Raw genomic sequence first — 18133 nt, forward strand, 5'->3', positions numbered from 1 at the left:
CATAGTAAATCCACAGGATCGAGTGGTGGCAACGGTAATCGATTTTGGCAGTACACCATCAGCTTTACTGCTGTTTTACCAGGGCTGGACTGGCCCCTAGGGAACTCTGAAGATTTCCCAGTCGGCCTCTGCACCCTGAGCCTCTTGTGTGTGGTATTTCCAAATGTTCTCATAGGAAAAGCATTGGTCTTGTTGAAAATGTGGAATATGGGGCCATTTTGAAACTTATTTCCAGGGCCTCTTTTGGTTCCCAGTAATTATTTCCAGGGCCACTTTTGATTCCCAGTAACTATTTCCAGGGCCTCTTTTGGTTCCCAGTAATTATTTCCAGGGCCGCTTTTGGTTCCCAGTAATTATTTCCAGGGACACTTTTGGTTCCCAGCAATTATTTCCAGGGCCACTTTTAGTTCCCAGTAATTATTTCCAGGACCTCTTTTGGTTCCCAGTAATTATTTCCAGGGCCTTTTTTGGATCCCAGTAACTATTTCCAGGGCCACTGTTGGTTCCCAGTAATTATTTCCAGGGGGGTCATTACGACCCCGGCGCTAAGTGGTTAACGGCGCCGTAAAAGGCTGCGCCGCCTTAACCACTTAGCGCCTAATTACGAGGTCCCTTTGTGGGACCCGACCTTAACGGCTGGTGTAGACCAGCCGTTAAAGTAGGGACCCGCAAAGGGACCTTGGTGCTAATTACGGTACCGCAATTTGCGGTACCGTAATTAGCGCCTTCCCCATTCCCATTATGCCCTATGGGGCAAAAATAGGAGTGGGGAAGGGCCATAGGGAAATGGGGAAATACCGCCCCGCCAACCTTGGAATGGGGCGGTATTTCCCCATTTCACCATGGCGGACACGTTACAATACCGGCACCAACCATGGCGCTAATAGCGCCATGGTTTAGCACCGGTATCGTAAGGAGGGCCCAGGTCTCTTTTGGTTTCCAGTAATTATTTCCAGGCCATCTTTTGATTCCCAGTCCACCCCTGCGTTTTACTGCCAACTCCTAATGAGTAGTGAGAACAATATATTCAGACAATTATTTAATAATGCTCATATTATGATTTAGTGTAAGGCAATTTTTCAATTTTAAAATGTGTTTTAACTTTGTATGTGATCCATGTTAATTTGTTTCTATGTACAGAATGTCACACATATCAAGTAAAACAAATATGATTCATTGTGTTGTGAAAACACGTGCACACGTCTGTGACTGCTGTGGTACGCCACACATTCCTGAGCCCCCTTTTATCAATGTTTTCACGTGTGCATAAAAAGGGCACAGGGGTGGGTTTCGTGTTACCTTCATTCCAATATGTATCAGCGTGACCAATAACAGCCAATAACATACCGTTACATAATGTGAAATAACCTACCACTCCATAACATACCAATGTGCCCGATTGCTATTCGGGAGGGCAGGGCGACACTACATATCAGTGGTTTAATCCCATGTATTGCTCTGCTGTGAGGCATTGCCGTAAGCACTGTCGGTGCTTCGACTGCAATTGTTGAGAGGGCTTTAGTATTAGGAACCTGGCAATATATCATTGGAATAGCACCTTAAGCTATATTCATGCAGAGGACCAAACAACTAAAATCAGAATACACAGAGAAGGCCAGCAGGCTCTGTGGTACTTCTCCAGTCTGGTGTCTGCATCACAAATACATCTATCACTTCAACACTACCTCTCGCCATTGGACGCGCCCTCCATGCTCATTCCCCTTCAACTCTCTGCTGCATTTCACACAGGGTCCATCCCTTTGTCCTTCCTACTCTCACATCACGACGTTCAGGACACCCTTCCCACCTCCAACCTGGTGGACCGCTTCTTTTAGACTCCTTTGAACGCTGGGATATATCCTGCCAGGGCTTGTCTCCTCCTCACCTCTACGCATCCTCTCATGGTGACGTATTCCCTCATTTGGATCATCCTATCTTATATCTGCCATGAATACTCAACTCTTTTCTTCTTCGCTGTCCCCCCTGCACTCCTAAGCTGTCCTCTCGCATCACTAATGTCACTGGATGGTGCTGTGCTTCTTAAGCCTTAAGTAAAACCTAAGTGGTTGTTTTCTAGTCTACCGTGCCACACTACCGATGCCCCCGCGTACATGCTTGGTCCTTAAGCTTCTCACAATCGGCATGTCTCTTATGTTTGACCTGAAACTTGATTATTTCTAAAGCTCCAGCCACCTCTGGGTATTGAGCGTGTTATAAATAACCTATCATATCAAATCACTCTCTAATGACGTCTTCTTCCTGTGTTTCAATCCATCCACCGGCTCTTCCCATTTGAAAAGTGCTTTGAAACACATTGGGCCTCATTCCGACTTTGGAGGTAACCACGCCGCTATTTGCGGCATGGCTGTCTCCAAAATCGTTCCGACTCCGCCCTGGTGAATGGAGTAATTACAGGTCCATTCCAAAGTTGGAGGTACCGGCTAATTCCCCATTCACCAGGGACCTTCCCCATTCCCATGTGTGCCCCCATAGGGCTCAATGGGAATGGGGAAGGCGCTAATAACGGTACTGTAAATTAAGGTACCGTTATTAGCACTAAAGACCCTTTGCCGGTCCTCTACTTAACGCATGTTAAAAAGCAGGCGTTAAGGAAGGACCCGCAAAGGGAACTCGTAGTAGGGCGGTAAGGGTTTAACGGCACCGGTCTCGTTACCGGTGACCATTAACCCTTACCGCTCTACTCGGAATGAGGCCCATTGTGTATAGGCACTATATAAATAAACTATCATATTATATCATTTACCCAGTTGAATCTAGTTCTGGAAGCTCACTCCTTCATTCTCTTCACTCCCAATCTTGGATTAAACTATGTGTTCCCTTTCTGCCATTTTCTGTCTCCCACTCGTTTTGATTCCAGCGCTGCCTATCGCAGGAACTTCCACCTCCAAAAAGACAGGGGGCCCTCATTACGAGTTTGGCGGTAACCATGCCGCTATTGGCGGCATGGCTGCCGCCTAAATCGCGTCAGGGTCCGGGTCCTGGGAATGAGGACTTACAGGGCCATTCCGAGTTCGGAAGGCCCGGTAATTCCTCCCTCCAGGGACCCGGACACGGTCCTTCCCCATTCCCATTTCAGCCCCCATAGGGCTGAATGGGAATGGGAGAGGGAGCAAACAACGGGCCATTACGAGATGGCCCGTTGTTTGCTCCCTCTTCCCCTCGCGGAACCCGGTAAGCACGCCTGGTTTTCCCAGGCGTGCTTACCGTGTCCCGCGAGGGGAACTCGTAATGCAGCGGTACGGAGTGAACGGCGCCGGCACCTTTTACAGCGCTGTTCACTCCGTACCGCCAGGGTCGTAATGAGGCCCAGGATGTTTCAACACTGACTGGGTGCAGGATCACCCTTAAAAGGCCCAGTCTCTCAAAACAGTAAACCAATCGGCCTTGGAGTGGCATGCCCCTCCCCTAAAATGATCTCTCTCCCACCCATAACCACTGGATTGCATACCTATCTGTAACTATTCAAGATACATTTCTAGTCTATCTTGGGCTTTTCCAATTTAAAATGTCCTGCTGCTTGCCCGCCAATTGCCAATTTAAAGTGTTTGCTACTATATCTTGACCCTGTAAAGATTCCTAAAAGCATCCACCAGTGGGACCCCTCTGGCAATCAATATTCCCTTTGTACAGTAATTCTTGCAAAAGACTTCGCATTTTAAACAAATCAATAAAAAGTAATATACAAAATGAATCACCCCACTGAGATGAGAGCTTGATTCACGAGTCTATACGCAGCCAGCAGGCAGAGCGCCAATTCCCACAAGGTAATAACACAAGATGTTTGGGGGAATCTGTCTTGCAGAGCTATATGACATACATATCACGGGTCTGCAACCGCTGGCTCTCCAGATGTTCAGGAGCAGAGCTCCCACGAACTCGCACCATTAACTAGAATGGCAAGGGTTGACTAGGCACCTGGAGAGGCAATGGTTGCAGAATCCGGGAACACATATAATTATTTTTAAGGGCCTTCGATTTTTCAGAAATAGGTTTGATTTGAACTTGCGACCTCACAACGTGTCTGGTACAGATCATCTCTTCCACTGAAAGTGCAGAAAACGCACACGTGGCATGGTGGACCATTTGATTAAAGGGAGCTGCTGGAACTCTTATAGCTTCCTATCAGGAATGACTGGATTCCAACTTTTGGATAAATCTAAGGTGGTGTCCAGGGGAGTTGCTAGGTCTGGAAAAGACCCGGGGCTACGCTGATGTAGGAACTGTTGGGACTGTGGGCTAGCTAGTCTTTTGGCTGTAGCTCCTGAGATTCTATCCGGGGCTACAACCAAAAGATCAGGGGCTATAGCCACCCCCAGCCCCCCCCCCCTAGCAACACCCAAAGCGGTGTCAATGGCAGACAATGCCACCCCGTAGCAGTTTGGAGTTAAACCAGTTACAAGTTAAGCAGCAAGGTAGGACAGTTTTTCGGTCTGGGATTTCCCACTTTGCTGAAATTGACCAGTAGATATTGTACTGCTCTTGAGCTATGTAATGGACGAGCAAGGAGCTGAATGTAGAGGAGTTTATCTACACAACATTGTGGTCCTGCCCTAAGCCCGTTCATTGCATAGTTCGAGCAGCCAACAGACCCATATCTGGAAGCGTCTTGGATTGTCCATATGTGGTGACTAGCAGGTTTATGGTGGAGTCGGAAGTGTGCTCTGAACTAAGGCTCCAAGGATGTTGCGTGAACAGTGCATGTGCATGCCGGTTCAGTGTGTGGTCCAGGGCCCTGGATTTTCAATACTTGCATTTGCCCGGTGCGCGCCGAGAGATACTTGCTCAACATAGTCCAGCCGGGGCGCAGATGTGTTGGAGTTACCTAGACATAGGTATATTTTTGGGTTGTGTGTCGGAGGGGTATTGCTGGAAAGGTGCCACACATTGTGATGAAATGTGAGTCCCCAAGTTCTTATACCTCATTGGTGTATTTCTTGAACCTGGGGTCTAAATTTGCTACATCTGCCGATGACGGTGGAGCAGAAAGGTTTATTGAAATGTGTCCATCATGTTATAGATTTAAAGAGGTCCTATTGTGTGCATTCACATTACCAATAGGACTGCGAATGTGTATGGACTGCCAATTTGGGGGGGTGCTAACACAGAGGACAGCTTACTGCTCTCGACACCCAGAGTCTATTGCACACTTAATGGAATTGGCTGCTGAAAGAAAACGTGAACTGTGCCAATGTTTAACACCTGACTTAGACATTTCGTAGTAATTCAGTACTTTGTGACAGACCGATGGATTTCAAAGCAATTTCACCTTTCCAATGCATGCAAGAGCTTGAAACCTTAACACTGCATCTGCATTGTGTTGGGTTCTGCTCCCTGAGATGTTTGGTTTGGGACAGGAAATGTGCTGCATTTAACTGGTTGTTGGGGTTAGGAAATGTGACGCACTTAGGTGGATCTTTGGGTGTAGGAAATGTGATGCACTAGGGTGGATTTTGTCGCTAGGAAATGCAGGGACGTCATTTCACCAAAATGCCAGGGGTAGCGTAAGTGGCATCTTATGACCCTTGACATATGATGACATCATAGGAAGTGATATCATTTGACCCCAAACCCTAGTGGCATCACGGGAAGTGATGGCACACAACCTTTCACCTCTTCACAAAAGAGAAAGTGGTATCACATAGCATTGTTCCTCAGCACACTAAGAAACATATAGCTACAATATCATTGTAATATGATATGCATTTCATACAAGAATGGATCACTGTATGTAGTGTTAATATCAGTGCGTATAGGCGCATATTACCAAATTACTGTGAATGTAAGCAGACGTCCAACACAACAACCTGGACTATTGTGGACTATTGAGGACTATTGTATATCACTCGGGCTAAACTGCAAACAGACTGAGCATCTCGAAGAGGCCTAGCCCCAAAGCACAGACATCTAGTGCCTGCCAATCGTCTGGCCACAGACTGGAAAAACAACTGACCAACACAAGTCCAACCAGAAGACAATCAGAGGCTGTACCACTTCATGCTTTTACACAGGGATCTTCTTGTCAATGGTGCATTTTGAACCATTGCACAGCAACCGACTCCTGCCAGTCACCCAGAGCATCAATATCCCACCATCTGCACCCCACCATCTACCGCGAGTCGCTATGGGTCCTCCTTCAACAACTTTAAATGTCTGCCACAACACCTTACACCTCCAATGCCTTGCTCCAACGCCTTCATGTTTAAACAGTGTCGCCCTCCAGCAACTTAATTCTCCTGCATTCCCCAACACCATCACCCTCAAGCAAACTAGCAACTTAAGTCTCCAGCATTCCCCAACACCAGCACCCTCAAGCAAACTAGCAACTTAAGTCTCCAGTACCCTCTGTCAACACCCCAACAGTGTGAGTCTCAAATACCCTCAAACATATTATCAGGGTAATTCATAGAATTTCGCAGAAAAGTGTCGCAAGCGGCTGGCGCAGAGTGTCCGCGTGCGATTGTCTGCGCCAGGCGCGTGCGCTAAAACCGATTTCCGCGCACAGCGTATTCATGGATTTTAGGCTCCCAAACCAGCCGTGGCGCAGAGTATCGCAGCGACCCTGCAGCAGCGCCAGTAACGCCCCCAAGAACGCCCTCGCGCAAGGAAAAGCCATCAAAATCGCTAAATCATCGCAAAGGGCTGCGCTAACCCTGGACTAGTTTACAGGGCTGGCAAACAAGGAATGCAAAGCGGGTAACTTTTATATCAGGGGTACGCGGGAAGTTTTACACGCGATTAGCCAGGGTACGTGTATTACAGGGGTACGCGGGAAGTTTTACACGTGAATGGCCAGGGTACGTGTATTACAGGGGTACGCGTGAAGTTTTACACGCGATTTGGCTGGGTACGTGTATTACAGGGGTGCACAGAAATGATCACACGCGATTTGGCCGGGTACATGTATTACAGGGGTGCACGGGAATTATCACACGCGATTTGGCTGGGTACATGTATTACAGGGGTGCGCGGGAAGTTACACACGCGATTAGGCTGGGTGGGTCCTCACAGGTGTTCCCTGTACACCCTCCACGGTCCCCGCAGGCAGCCCACAAAACAGGGGACTACCCTGCACACCTGCTCATGTCCCCCAGCACCCCCACCCCAGCACTGTGGGCCACCCTCCACCAGGCCCCCACTCATGTCCCCTTGCACCCCCACCCACCAGCAGTCATGGGGCAGCCTCCACCAGGCCCCCACTCATGTCCCCTTGCACCCCCACCCCCCAGCAGTCATGGGGCACCCTCCACCAGGCCCCCACTCATGTCCCCTATCACCCCCACCCCCCAGCCACCAGGAGCAGCCCCCACCAGGCCCCCACCCATGTCTACCACCACCACCACCCCCCAGCAGTGCAGGGGCAGCCTCCACCAGGCCCCCATTCATGTCCCCTATCACCCCCACTCCCCAGCCACCATGGGCAGCCTCCACCAGGCTCCCACCCATGTCTACCACCACCCCCACCCCCCAGCCACCATGGGCAGCCTCCACCAGGCCCCCACTCATGTCTCCCACCACCCCCACCCCCCAGCCACCATGGGCAGCCTCCACCAGGCCCCCACCCATGTATACCGCCACCACCACCCCCCAGCAGTGCAGGGGCAGCCTCCACCAGGCCCCCACTCATGTCCCCTATCACCCCCACCCCCCAGCCACCATGGGCAGCCTCCACCAGGCCCCCACTCATGTCTCCCACCCCCCACGCCCCCCAGCACTGAGGGGCACCCTCCATCAGGCCCCCACTCATGTCTCCCACCACCCCCACCCCCCAGCCACCATGGGCAGCCTCCACCAGGCCCCCACTCATGTCTCCCACCCCCACCCCCCCAGCACTGAGGGGCACCCTCCACCAGACCCCACTCATGTCCCCTTGCACCCCCACCCCCCAGCAGTCATGGGGCAGCCTCCACCAGGCCCCCACTCATGTCCCCTTGCACCCCCACCCCCCAGCAGTCATGGGGCACCCACCACCAGGCCCCCACTCATGTCCCCTATCACCCCCACCCCCCAGCCACCAGGGGCAGCCTCCACAAGGCCCCCACCCATGTCTACCACCACCACAACCCCCAGCAGTGCAGGGGCAGCCTCCACCAGGCCCCCACTCATGTCCCCTATCACCCCCACCCCCCAGCCACCATGGGCAGCCTCCACCAGGCTCCCACCCATGTCTACCACCACCCCCACCCTCCAGCCACCATGGGCAGCCTCCACCAGGCCCCCACTCATGTCTACCACCACCCCCACCCCCCAGCAGTGCACGGGCAGCCTCCACCAGGCCCCCACTCATGTCCCCTATCACCCCCACCCCACAGCCACCATGGGCAGCCTCCACCAGGCCGCCACTCATGTCTCCCACCACCCCCACCCCCCAGCCACCATGGACAGCCTCCACCAGGCCCCAACCCATGTCTCCAACCCCCCACCCCCCCCAGCACTGAGGGGCACCCTCCACCAGGCCCCCACTCATGTCTCCCACCCCCACCCCCCCCAGCACTGAGGGGCACCCTCCACCAGGCCCCCACTCATGTCTCCCACCCCCACCCCCCCAGCACTGAGGGGCACCCTCCACCAGACCCCCACTCATGTCTCCCACCACCCCCACCCCCCAGCCACCATGGGCAGCCTCCACCAGGCCCCCACTCATGTCTCCCACCCCCCTCCCCTCCCAGCACTGAGGGGCACCCTCCACCAGGCCCCCACTCATGTCTCCCACCACCCCCACCCCCCAGCAGTGCAGGGGCAGCCTCCACCAGGCCCCCACTCATGTCTACCACCACCCCCACCCCCCAGCCACCATGGGCAGCCTCCACCAGGCCCCCACTCATGTCTCCGACCCCCCACTCCTCCCAGCACTGAGGGGCACCCTCCACCAGGCCCCCATTCCTGTCTCCCACCACCCCCACACCCCAGCAGTGCAGGGGCAGCCTCCACCAGGCCCCCACTCATGTCTCCCACCCACCCCACCCCCCAGCAGTGCAGGGGCAGCCCCCACCAGGCCCCCACTCATGTCTCCCACCCCCCACCCCCCCAGCACTGAGGGGCACCCTCCACCAGGCCCCCACTCATGTCTCCCACCACCCCCACCCCCCAGCCACCATGGGCAGCCTCCACCAGGCCCCCACTCATGTCTCCCACCACCCCCACCCCCCAGCAGTGCAGGGGCAGCCTCCACCAGGCCCCCACTCATGTCTACCACTACCCCCACCCCCCAGCCACCATGGGCAGCCTCCACCAGGCCCCCACTCATGTCTCCCACCCCCCACCCCCCCAGCACTAAGACCCCCCACCCCCCCAGCACTGAGGGGCATCCTCAACCAGGCCACCACTCATGTCTCCCACCACCCCCACCCCCAGCAGTGCAGGGGCAGCCTCCACCAGGCCCCCACTCATGTCTCCCACCCCCCACCCCCCCAGCACTGAGGGGCACCCTCCACCAGGCCCCCACTCATGTCTCCCACCCACCCCACCCCCCAGCAGTGCAGGGGTAGCCTCCACCAGGCCCCCACTCATGTCTCCCACCCCCCACGCCCCCCAGCACTGAGGGGCACCCTCCACCAGGCCCCCACTCATGTCTCCCACCCCCCACCCCCCCAGCACTGAGGGGCAGCCTCCACCAGGCCCCCACTCATGTCTCCCACCCCCCACCCCCCCAGCACTGAGGGACACCCTCCACCAGGCCCCCACTCATGTCTCCCACCCCCACCCCCCCAGCACTGAGGGGCACCCTCCACCAGGCCCCCACTCCTGTCGCCCATCACCCCCAACCCCCAGCCACCATGGGCAGCCTCCACCAGGCCCCCACTCATGTCTCCCACCCCCCACCCCCCAGCACTGAGGGGCACCCTCCATCAGGCCCCCACTCATGTCTCCCACCACCCCCACCTCCCAGCAGTGCAGGGGCAGCCTCCACCAGGCCCCCACTCATGTCTGTCACCCACCCCACCCCCCAGCAGTGCAGGGGCAGCCTCCACCAGGCCCCCACTCATGTCTCCCACCCCCCAGCCACCATGGGCAGGCTCCACCAGGCCCCCACTCATGTCTCCCACCCCCCATCCCCCCAGCACTGAGGGGCACCCTCCACCAGGCCCCCACTCATGTCTCCCCCACCCCCACCCCCCAGCAGTGCAGGGGCAGCCTCCACCAGGCCCCCATTCATGTCCCCCACCCCCCACCCCCTCCCAGCACTGAGGGGCACCCTCCACCAGGCCCCCACTCATGTGTCCCACCCACCCCACCCCCCAGCAGTGCAGGGGCAGCCTCCACCAGGCCCCCACTCATGTCTCCCACCCCCCCAACCCCCCCAGCACTGAGGGGCACCCTCCACCAGGCCCCCACTCATGTCTCCCACCCCCCACCCCCCCAGCACTGAGGGGCAGCCTCCACCAGGCCCCCACTCATGTCTTGCACCCCCACCCCCCACCAGCACTGAGGGGCACCCTCCACCAGGCCCCCACTCATGTCACCCACCACCCCCACCCCCCAGCCACCATGGGCAGCCTCCACCAGGCCCCCACTCATGTCTCCCACCCCCCACCCCCCCAGCACTGAGGGGCAGCCTCCACCAGGCCCCCACTCATGTCTCCCACCCCCCACCTCCCCCAGCACTGAGGGCACCCTCCACCAGGCCCCACTCATGTCCCCTTGCACCCCCACCCCCCAGCAGTCATGGGGCAGCCTCCACCAGGCCCCCACTCATGTCCCCTTGCACCCCCACCCCCCAGCCACCAGGGGCAGCCTCCACCAGGCCCCCACCCATGTCTACCACCACCACCACCCCCCAGCAGTGCAGGGGCAGCCTCCACCAGGCCCCCACTCATGTCCCCTATCACCCCCACCCCCCAGCCACCATGGGCAGCCTCCACCAGGCCCCCAACCATGTCTACCACCACCACCACCCTCCAGCCACCATGGGCGGCCTCCACCAGGCCCCCACCCATGTCTCCCACCCCCCACCCCCCCAGCACTGAGGGGCACCCTCCACCAGGCCCCCACTCATGTCTCCAACCCCCCACTCCCCCAGCACTGAGGGGCACCCTCCACCAGGCCCCCACTCATGTCTCCCACCACCCCCACACCCCAGCCACCATGGGCAGCCTCCACCAGGCCCCCAACCATGTCTCCCACCCCCCGCCCCCGCCAGCACTGAGGGGCACCCTCCACCAGGCCCCCACTCATGTCCCCTATCACCCCCACCCCCCAGCCACCATGGGCAGCCTCCACCAGGCTCCCACCCATGTCTACCACCACCACCACCCTCCAGCCACCATGGGCGGCCTCCACCAGGCCCCCACCCATGTCTCCCACCGCCCACCCCCCCAGCACTGAGGGGCACCCTCCACCAGGCCCCCACTCATGTCTCCAACCCCCCACTCCCCCAGCACTGAGGGGCACCCTCCACCAGGCCCCCACTCATGTCTCCCACCACCCCCACACCCCAGCCACCATGGGCAGCCTCCACCAGGCCCCCAACCATGTCTCCCACCCCCCGCCCCCGCCAGCACTGAGGGGCACCCTCCACCAGGCCTCCACTCATGTCTCCCACCACCCCCACCCCCCAGCAGTGCAGGGGCAGCCTCCACCAGGCCCCCACTCATGTCTACCACCACCCCCACCCCCCAGCCACCATGGGCAGCCTCCACCAGGCCCCCACTCATGTCTCCCACCCCCCACTCCCCTAGCACTGAGGGGCACCCTCCACCAGGCCCCCACTCATGTCTCCCACCACCCCCACCCCCCAGCAGTGCAGGGGCAGCCTCCACCAGGCCCCCACTCATGTCTCCCACCCCCCACCCCCCCAGCACTGAGGGGCACCCTCCACCAGGCCCCCACTCATGTCTCCCACCCACCCCACCCCCAGCAGTGCAGGGGCAGCCTCCACCAGGCCCCCACTCATGTCTCCTACCCCCCACCCCCCCAGGACTGAGGGGCACCCCCACCAGGCCCCCACTCATGTCTCCCACCCCCCACCCCCCCAGCACTGAGGGGCACCCTCCACCAGGCCCCCACTCATGTCTCCCACCACCCACCCCCCCAGCACTGAGGGGCAGCCTCCACCAGGCCCCCACTCATGTCTGCCACCCACCACCCCCCCAGCACTGAAGGGCACCCTCCACCAGGCCCCCACTCATGTCTCCCACCCCCCACCCCCCAGCAGTGCAGGGGCACCCTCCACCAGGCTCCCACCCATGTCCCCCTGCCCACAGGCCCTGACAATCCTCAAGCATGGGCCTCATGGCCAGCCACCACAGCCCAAAGACACAACCAAGTATTACAAGCACCCATGATACTACTCCAATGGAAACAATGTAAATCAACACATGTGTCTCACACACACACAATGGTTACAAGTGAACCTGAAAACCCATATCATGACATGCATGAAAACAATGAGATGAAACCACACATTGAAGAATTAAAAAATCCAAATAATGTATTAATAACAACAGTAATGGCAATCAAAATGAAACAAAATACACAAGTAAAAAAAAAACAAAATCAAGCTGCCTGTCCCTTTTCAAATTAAAATCAATACATGATAATCCTAAAAAATTTCTTCCAAAGTTCTAGTCCATAAAAAGGAAATGAAGGGAAAAAAGAAAATGAAAACCATTGCTCCATGGAAAAAAATATCCATAGTAAAAAAAAAATCCAAATCCAAAGTCCAACTATGTACAAAGTATTCAGGGTACATCATCCCAACAGAAGAAATGAAACCTACCAAAAAACCTATTTAAAATGGAAATATATACAAAAGGTGGAGCAGTGTCCGTCAACTCTAAATAAAAATAAACTATAAAGGAAACCTATCACTAAATAACTATATACAATGGCGGCGGGCCAGTCCAGCTGCTCACTTAGTGGTGTTCTGGGCCAGGGCATCATCGAACTCCTCGTCTATGTCCCGGAGGCGGTCCTGTTCCATGGCCTCGAGGGTCCGCAGGGAGGCCGACATGTTCACCCCCAACTCCCTGCGGATTGCCTCGAGGCACTCAGCCCGCCTCAGGGCCCTCCGCATGGAGTTCTCCGCCCTGACCATCGTGAGCCGCGCCTCTTCCGCCCGCCGCCGCTCCACACCTATCTGCTGGCCCAACCGGTGCCACACGGAAGACACTTCCCGTCCAGGGTCCTCCTGCCCTCCGGCCGAAGCCTGCCCCTCCGATGTTGAAGGCCCCGAGCTATTGTGGCTCCCACCTACAGCCTCCTGCTGCTGCAGCTGCTGCTGTCCATGTGCCCTGTCCGATGGTGCCTGCACATCCTCCTCCAGTTGGGGTGCAGTCGTTGATGTGGCCACCCCTGCCGGACGTCCGACTCCAGACTGTGGCAGGGATCTGTTGTCCACCAGCCTGGCCGCACGGTCGGAGGCAGCTCCACAGGGCACCTAGGTGACACATGGGTGGGAAGATGGCATGGAGGACGACTGGGGCATAGGGGGTTCCGTGGAGGAGGGGGTCGGAACAAGGTCCAGGAAACGGAGGAATCCAGCACTGGTGAGCTGTCCCAGTGGGTCAACGCAGTCAACGAGCCATGCAAGAAGACGTGCAGACTCATCATGAAAAGACTGCAGGTCAGCTCGCATGGCCCGTTGACGCAACGCCACCCCACCCTGGACAGGCTCAACCTGGTGCAGGATAGCCACATCCGCAGGGAGAGGAAGGCCAGGTGTTGTAAGCCAATCCCCTCCCTGAGAACGGGTCTGGAGGTAGGCATGCCCGCTGGTGCAGGATGATGCAGTGACAGGAGCAGGGACAGGATTGCACACAGGCACCTCCGCGGTGGCCTGTGCTGCCTCCTGTCCCAGATCCTGCACTGCACCACTAGCACCAGTGGAATCCCCACCTCCAGACCCCGCCTCTGTCGCTTGCACGGCCTCCTCCTCCTCCAAACCCCCCACCAACATGGATGACTCCGTGCCATCTTCCTCCGTTGGGCCCTATGGGGTCCCAGCTGCCCCTTCTGCTGCCGAGGAGTCCAACTCCAACCTCCACCTCTTGGACCTCCCCTCGGCAGCTGCGGCCTGGGACACGGCACCGGACTCCTCACTCCCCGACGAGATCAGAACCTGGGAGGGGATCCGGGCCTTGCGTCTCCGGCTGGTGGTGCGACCCCTGCTCCTGTGCTCCACAGCACCTTCTCCGCCCTCTTCATCAGTTGATGCTGCAGACAGGGAGAAAGAAAACACAGGCATCAGGGCACTGTCCAATGGACTCATACACACATGACAGTCATACATGAGTGGCATTGGTAAACCTCAGACATGGCATCACAATACCCAACACACATGTAATTTCAACTTGCACACATGAGCCATACCACAGGCATATTGCAACAGCCAGCACCATCCATTCACATACAACAGCATGAGCAGCCAAAGGTCATCCACACATCACATGCAACATAGGGAGTACACTACACATGCACACACACCACCAAACTTGCATGCATGTGTACACCTCCGCCAACTGTTGCAGTGTTCCGATCAACATCCATGTCACACCTGACAATCATTCCTCCACATCCTGTGCCATGCAAGCCCACACACACAAGCACCATCCATGTGTCACACATGAGACCCCTCGCATGTGTCACCCTCACGGCCCTGTACACCCCCCCCTACTTGCCCACATAAAAATACATGTTCAACCTGCACACTCCTGGCACACCACACGCACAGCTTACAATCAGTATGCATGTACACTTACCGGTCGACTCCAGACGGGTCTGCCTCTCAAGGACTTGGACGTGGAGCGCTGGGGATATGCCTTCCAGGACCCTCATCTGATATTCCGACAAGTGGCCCCGGCGCCCCTTAGCATCCGCTGCCCTCAGGAGGCGCCGGGCCTTGTTCAGGCTCCTGGACCTGAAGTCCTCCCAGCGCTTCCTGACACGTTCGTAGTTGTGGACTGCCACCTCCTCCGCGTTGATGGCAGTCACGATGTCCATCCAGATCCGAGTCCGTCCTTCCTTGTCGGCGCGCAACCTTCTGAAGAGGGCTTCATACTGCCCCAGGACATGCTCCACCAGGACACCAACTTCGGTGGCAGTGAAGCTGGTGCCCCTCTGCCTCCTTGGCCGGGGGTTGCCACTGGTGCCAGATGTTGCAGTGCCCGACATGGCAACCCCAGAGGCAGGAGTGGGTGGGCAACTGGGTCCTGGGGCTGGGCTGTGGGGCGATGGAAAAGCAGTCGGGAGTCTTCGGTTCCAGCAGGGGTGGTCACAGCAACAGCACCCCTGGCTGATGTGCAGGCAGCAAATGGCAGGGCACGTGGGCAGCAGGCAGTCAGGCAGCAGCAGATGGCAGGTGGGAGCGAGCTCAGGGCTCTAGGGGGCAGTAATTCGGCCTTCTGGGCAGGAGCGTGGTCTTCCGTGTGTGAATGCGTGGCCAGCTTGATACGGAGTGATTTTGCACGTGAAAATCCTGCACGTCTGCGTGTAATTCGAGGAAAGGCCCTTAGCGCGTAAGCGCGTCAGCACACATCTGTACATTCATTGGTCCAAAGGCCACCTGCGTATCCGGGTCTATGAAGTCACGTGCATGTTGAATATGGCACACGTTTGAAATGTTGCGTGTTAAAAAAATGAAAGACACGTCCCAGTGTCAAAGCGTGTAATTGGTGGAAATAGCGCGTACACGCGGAAGTGACAAAGCGTGTAATTGGTGGAAATAGCGCGTACACGCGGAAGTGACAAAGCGTGTAATTGGTGGAAATAGCGCGTACACGCGGAAGTGACAAAGCGTGTAAATGGTGGAAAAAGCGCGTACACGCGGAAGTGACAAAGCGTGTAATTGGTGGAAATAGCGCGTACCCGCGGAAGTGACAAAGCGTGTAATTGGTGGATACAGCGGGTACATGCGGAAGTGACAAAGCTGTAATTGGTGGAAATGGCCCTACCGCGTACAAGCGGAAGTGACGCTGGACGTGTGGGCCTGCACAAAAAGTACGTGTAGAACACCATTTCCTTGTACGTGCTTTTCGTGGAGAGCGAGTGGGTGAATTCTGTACTTCTTGTCGTTTCACACGCGATTTACTTCATGGCGTTTCAAGTTCGTACTCCCTGTTACCTCTGACAGCTTTTTCTCTTTTTTCTCTTTTTCTGGTTTTCCTGGGCCTGTTCCCTCAAACAGTGTTCCCTTCTACTGTTGTCCTGTCTCCTCAGACAGCGTACAAATCTTCTTTTGGCGGGGGTGTTGCCAACCAAACGCACTTCTTTTTCACGCTCTTTTTCCTGGCAGACGGTGAGTCACGCACGTATCTAACATCTGTGCTTGCCCCCTGTGTAGCCTACCCCTTCAGAGGTCATTCTAGGCTGCGTGTGACACGCATACGTTCATTCTTGTGTTACTGGGTGCCACAGCGTAGTGCAGGTTTTTTTTTCCGCACACGTGGTATATAGGGGTTGCGTGCACGTCATCTCCCTTTTTTGGGCTTCCTGTGCATTGCGTGACCCGTCATCTTTCCCCAGGGGTCACATTCAGCCTTGCTAGAGCACTAGGGTACAATTACCATCTGGTACCCAACCCCTTTGACCCCCAATTGCCCAGGACAATAGTTTACAGCCACTCCCATACGCACATTAACATCAGTGCCATGGTTGGGAGGCGTGGATTCCGTAAGGGTGGCAAAGGTGGACGAGCCACAAGTGGTGGCCGTGGTGGATCCGGTAGGGGACTTAGTCGTTACTTGCAGGGTGACCCTGTCCCCCCATGTGTGGAGGACCAGTCAAGGGCACCCATAATCCCCCCCACCCCCTGGTTGAGGCTGATGTGGCTGACACCATCCATGCTCAGCCCTTGTTGGACCAGCCCATTGTGGCACCAGACCTGGCTGACGCCATGGCTGACTTCCAGGTCAGCAGGCCTATGACACGTGCGCTGGTGCACGTTGATGTCATCAGGCCACGTGGATCAGGGGCAGCAAGGTCATCTGCTGCCCCAAGTAGGCAGGGTGGAGAGGCTGCAGGGGCAGCTGCGGCTCCATCCACCCCAGCTCTCACACACCCAGCCAGGACAGTGTCGGTCCTAGTCCATCCTGCTGACATTCCCCCTGACACCATTACACTTAAGCCAATGCCTGCACCAACTCCCATGCTGAGTGTGCAATCCCACACTCCTGATACAGAGTCTACCAGGGCTCCTGCCCCTAGTGTCCAGAGCGGCGCAGAACACTCAGGATCACCACCACCTTCCAAGCGGAAGAGGAAGAGTGCTCGTCCGGCACAGGCTGATGCCCCAGACACGGCTACACAGTCCGGACCGTCGAGGAAGCCCAGCTTCACGGATGCCGAACTGAATGCACTTGTCGAGTATGTGTCCGCACATGATAACGAGATGGTCATTGTTGCCGGATCCAAGACCACACCAGCACAATGCCAGGCACACTGGCAGACCGTTGCGGACATCGTAAGTGCCCTTGGAATCGTGAGGCGCACAGCCAATGATTGCTATAAGCGCTGGAATGACCTAAAGCACAGGGCAAAGAATAAGCTGGCCTCAAGTCATGCCGCAACTCTAGTGACTGGAGGTGGGTCTCCAGTAGAAGACATGGAACTCACTCCACATGAGTCAGTCGCTGGGACCTACGTCACGGAGGAACAGATCCAAGGCGTGGGAGATCTGCCTGATTATGAGGCATTGTCCGGTGAGTGCACATGCATGTGTGTGTCATCCATGTGCATGTGTGTGAGGGCTTCTGTTTGTCTGCCAGGTGAGGGTGTGTGCGCCTGAGTCGTTTGGGTCACCCATGTGCTTCATGCAATACATTCTGCGCAGTAGCATTTGGCCATAGCAGTATCCCTTCTGCCAACAGTAGACATCTAGCCCAACAGCACGCCAGTTGCCCTTGAAGTGTCACCTTGCCACAACATTGTTGCTTATTTTTCTCTGTTCATTCAGGCAGATTGTTTGCATTCCACCACTTTTACTAGGCATTTCTCAGGCCTGTAGTCACATGTCTGACATGGCTATGGTAAAGTGGAGTGACTTTGTACCTGGATATCATTTGTTCACACATGTCCCTGTGCAATCGGACCATTTTGGACTGGCAGCTCCAGGTGAAAAATCAGACCTGTTTGAATTAGAAAAGCTATTACATGCGGGAACTGGACTGAATGAATAAGT

This window comes from Ambystoma mexicanum, chromosome 13 (assembly GCF_040938575.1).
Source record: "Ambystoma mexicanum isolate Mex_15411 chromosome 13, UKY_AmexF1_1, whole genome shotgun sequence".
Lineage (NCBI taxonomy): Eukaryota > Metazoa > Chordata > Amphibia > Caudata > Ambystomatidae > Ambystoma > Ambystoma mexicanum.